Below are 4,858 nucleotides of genomic sequence, written 5' to 3'. Positions count from 1 at the left end.
TGTGTGTGTGTGTGTGTGTGTGTGTGTGTGTGTGTGTGTGTGTGTGTGTGTGTGTGTGTGTGTGTGTGTGTGTGTGTGCGAGCGCGTGCGTGTGTCTGTGTGGGTGCGTTTGCCTCATTTTTGCCGAAAGTTCCAAAAGGCTCACTTGGCAGCGCTCTCTCAAACTGTGAAATTAATTTGGCAAAAATGCTGGTCGATGCTGCTGGTGATGGTGGTAGACTGAAGGTGCGTTAACAATAAAACTCACACCCTGCGCGTTATTTCTCCTCCATTCTTTATCATCTTCCTCATCTTCGTCGCCATTGTCGCTGCCATTATCTTCCTCATCATCATTTCCACCACACAATGATCCGCAGCCTACATATGCTCCCAAGTTTCCACAGGTAAAAAAAAAACAAAACAACAACAACAACAACAACAAACTTGACAAATCATRTTAATTGTGTGTCAGTACATTTTCACTAAGTTTTTGTTTCGGGCATTTTGTAAACACTTTATAATGTGAAAACACCTTCTGCTACAGATGAACACAACTAAGGCCTGCATTTTGTTAAACATCAGTCCTTCTCATTTAACTGGCCTTTTAATCTTCAATATACGGCCCAGTCAGTGGCTCATTTCTTTCCCCTAACAAATGTACAATGACCATCAAAACACAGCTAAGTAATAAATATGGATTCCCACTACGGGACTTCAAGATTGAAAGTTTTTTCAAGCCACATTAAAGAAACGAAAACAGCTTTTGATTTTTGTGCATTTCGGATCAATGCCATTAGAAGAAGCGCAAATGTTTGACAGATCACATGTTTTAAGGGGGAATTTGATTAAAAACGTACTTGCAAAATAAAGTAAAAACCAGCAGCTTACTTAAAATAATGTCAATTATTACTTGGTACTTCTTGTGACGTCACCAGACGCATGTCAACCTGGCTGATGTGTTTTGCGGGACATGAAAGTTTAATTTTGATTAAATAAGGACTTTCAAAGACTAAATAAATAAATTGCTTAACAAATCAACCGTGTTGCAGCAACTGTATGTAAAGTGAGTTTGGTTGGTTTAAAAAGTCCATCGTGTAGCTTTAATGCTGACGTTTTGTAGAGTTTTGTTCAATGTATTTTTAACAGAGGATTGATTTGCCTATATTTCCTGTCATGTTCGGGTCACTTAAACCAGACACCATAAAGACAATGAGTGTTTGAACAACTCCTCTCCTGCCGCATACAGACTGGAGTCTTTCACCTCCAATTCGCAGCTCTCTCAGACCTTTCTCATGTGAAGAACACGCCGAACAGATATGCTTTGCAGAACCCCCGCATCCCCGCTTGAGATTGCCACAGATACCCCACATCTGACATTTTCGGGTGTTTGATGAGTTTTGCCTTCATGCAACAGTGTCTATGTCCAGGAGATGAGCGGAGATCAGTGGGGAGCTTGAAATCCACCCGGGAGCACGCATCTACAAATGCATACATGCTGTAAATGTGCAACTAGAACCCCGAACGCGACCTTCAAGAGAAATTAATTTTTATTTCACCCCCTCCTCAGTGACCCCGCAGCGTCCCGGGACCTCACTTTGGGAACCGGTGAAGCCTATATGTCGGACTGTGATCATGGGGTTGAATTAGATTACAGGGAAATTACCCTCCTCCCTCCCACCCCCACCCCCACAGCCCCACTCCGCTCCGACTGACCCCTGCAGGTCCCGGGACCCGCGGCTCCGGGGACTCAAGCCAGCCCCCCACACCCCGAACTAATGAACAGCCATAACACGTAAGAACTGGTGGCCGCCAAAAGACAGCGGCGTGCGGGCTGCTGTCAGAGCTGGCTGTGCGCACAGAAATCGCTCAACCCTGTGAGAGGACAAATCTTCACGGAGGGTCTCCGCGAAGAGAGAGAAAGAGAGACAGAGATAGGATGGGTGGGGGCGGGGGGGGAGGTATAGAGATGTGGGGAGCGAAAAGGAAATCGATGTGGGGGAGCTACCGCCTGTTGCAGCGAGATGGCGCTGTTCTGCATGTTTCACCGGAGCGGTGCTTTCACCGTTTCTTCCTTTTCAGTCGTCCCCATCTGGATTTCCGCTGCTTCTTCTCTTTTTTTTTTCTTTTTCAAAGAAAATATTTTCAATTGGAGTTTTTTTTTTTTTTTTAATTAATACATTACCGGGAGATAGTTTGATTTTGGAATGCCAGACACTTTAATATGTTTTTAAAGAAAACAAGACAAAAATAAAATAAAATCAATGACTGGAATTTAAACATCGACCATGAAGTGAAAGGTGCAAATATTTGTTTGGCTCTAAAAGATAAAAGAAGCGCAATTATCTTCAAATATTTGGTTTTGTTTCGTTTTTTTCTTCCTTTCTTTCTTTCCTTTTTTTCTTTCTTTCTTCTTTTCTTTCCTTTTTTCTTTCATCTTCTTTCTTCTCTCTTTCTTTTTATTTCCTTCTTTCTTTCTTTTTTACATTCCTTATCTTTCTTTTTGTCTTTCTTTCAAAATAGTTATTTATCGAGCTTTATTGCGACTTTAGATTAAAAAAAAAATCTTTTTTTCTTCTAATTTATCTTTTGAATTTTGATAATGAAATCCTAAATGATCATTACTGTAGCAAGTCTCCTGCAGAACTTCCGCACTGTACGGGCAAGCATTTAAAGAAACCAACCGAATTGAATATGATCCAATAAGTAGACTTTACCTCTAAATGTGACATTAATTTTCTTGTTAATATGTAAATGTTCTTTTCATCCCTCTATCTTATATTTTTCTTTTATTTTTGTTAAAATTGTTCCTACGCTGGATCTTTTAAAACTCTTTCTGTACTTAACATAAAATAAGCATATTTGGTCTAACAATAAGCTAAAAATAAAAATGACCAATTGCAAGATTAAAACTCCTATCATAAAAATAAACGACAAAGAGGGTAAATTTGATTCAATTCGAAATCAACTCAAATTTGAGATACGTATTGAAAAATGTGCTTCAGTGCCAAAATTGCACATATTTTAAACTAAAAGGCGCAGTAAAATCAAATTACTTCCAAATGACTTCAGTTTTGTTCGTCACGTATGTTTCTTATGGGAGATTTGAAAGAAGAAGCAGTTGAATGGAGACAGTTTATGACGCACAATGTTGTGGATTCAGCGATCAAACTCCCTGCAGCCTTGGTCAGTCCTCTGAACTTTACCACTATGTGTAAACAAGTTGTCAGAAAATAATCTTCTCTTTCGCCCCCCTTTTTTTCCCCTCTTTTTTTTTTTATTGGAATGAAAATTCAATCTTCCAAGATCAGATTAGAGTATACTTTTTGGTTTTTTTTTTTCTACTTCTTCTTCTCCTCTCTCCCGGTTCCTTGTCATCGCTGGGGCTGGACTTTGGTGGACAATAATGCGGCAATTGTCGATGCTTTGTGACCCATAAAATTTGAGGGTGGCTATTCTGGCTTTGGTATGTAATTATGCAAAACACTTTGCATAAAGACTTGCCATCCGATCTAATGATAGAGTCTGCGGTCTCATTTTTTTTTTTTTTTTTTTTTGCAGCGAGGGGAGGCACCGTGCAAGCAAAAGCCCCTGCAACTCTGAGCAGATCGGCGGAAAAAAGCAGCTACAATCAAAAAGAAACGTGCCTGTAAGAACAGGTGCCATTACGCAGGTAATTTTGTTATGATGTATGATGGAGTGTATTTAAATCTACCCGCTGTTTGCCCAGATCATGCATTGAGACATATTTGCAGAATAATTTTAGATGTTGTCCCTTCAATAAACAATATTTTGTGTAAGGCTTCAGAGTTTGTTTGTTTTTTTTAATGTAAGAAGAATTTTGATTTGCCAAATTTATTTATTTATGTATTTTTTAAGGTAAAAGAGGCTGTTTCAGCAAATTCGAAAGAAAATAAATGAATTGACCTCTTTCGGATTTTCGTGTAATCAGACAATTTGTAAAAGTATGAACACGTATTTCACTAAAACGTTGTTTTATTTCGTAAACATGCAAAAAAAATTAAATAAATAAATAATGAATAAATCTGCATATGTGTCCTATTTGCTGTTGTTTTTCGTGATGATTAATAAAATGCAATACATGTCTTGCTTTTGAGGTGTACAATACATTGGATTTTTATTTTTCTTTACCTTTCTGTGTGCGCGCGCGCGCGTGTGTGTGTGTGTGTGTGTGTGTGTGTGTGTGTGTGTGTGTATGTGTATGCGTGTATGCACATAATAAACACTTGTGCTGCCTGACAGAGGTGCGAATCTGAGAGCTTTTCCACCAAATGAAGTGCCAGCAGAAAGAGAAATAAAGAGATCTGCAGCTGTCAGGGGTCAGGCAGGGAGAGATTGCTTCTAGAGATCTTTTGAAAAAAATCACACGTTTGAAGGCTTAGAGCTTTGCTGTCTCCGCATTTCAAGCTCAGATCAGTGGAATCAGGGGAGAGAGAGAAAAAAAAAAAGGAAGAACATGGGTTGGAGAATTCTGATGCTGGGATGGACACGGGAAGAGTCTGTTTGGAGGTCTGTTTTATGTACCTGATCCTTTAGTGAGGGGAAGAAAGACAAGCCGAGTATTTTGTTCTCCGTGTTGGAACAACCGTGTCTCTAATGTCCGGGTGTGTAAAAAAGAATMGTGTGTGCAGAAATCTGCTTTGCTGCCGCCTCAAATTTGAAGCGAGTCTCGACAGAAGATCGAAGAGRAGCAACTTTGGACCCTTAAGTGTTTCGCAATTTCTATTTTTGCGTTATGGAATAACAATTAAAGAAACGATAGTTTTTGTTCTTTTGCCATTCTGAATTTTATCTCTGTTAAGTAATGGAAATGCAAATAAATAACTTCAGAATTAGTTTAAATGGGGAACTCTGAATCCAA

General features: G+C 39.2%; 1 long non-coding RNA gene across 1 annotated transcript; it reads left to right on the top strand.

Moving 5' to 3' along the window:
• Positions 1-2,426: 2,426 nt before the first annotated feature.
• LOC108166340 (uncharacterized) lies at positions 2,427-4,495 on the top strand. The gene is made up of 2 exons (XR_001776667.1): positions 2,427-3,442; positions 3,538-4,495. It is a non-coding gene; the product is annotated as an uncharacterized LOC108166340 (long non-coding RNA).
• The last annotated feature ends 363 nt before the right edge of the window (positions 4,496-4,858 follow it).

The sequence above is a fragment of the Poecilia reticulata genome, linkage group LG6, assembly GCF_000633615.1.
Source record: "Poecilia reticulata strain Guanapo linkage group LG6, Guppy_female_1.0+MT, whole genome shotgun sequence".
Taxonomy (NCBI): domain Eukaryota; kingdom Metazoa; phylum Chordata; class Actinopteri; order Cyprinodontiformes; family Poeciliidae; genus Poecilia; species Poecilia reticulata.
Note: the sequence above shows the minus strand (reverse complement) of the source record. Positions and strands in the feature narration are given on the sequence as shown.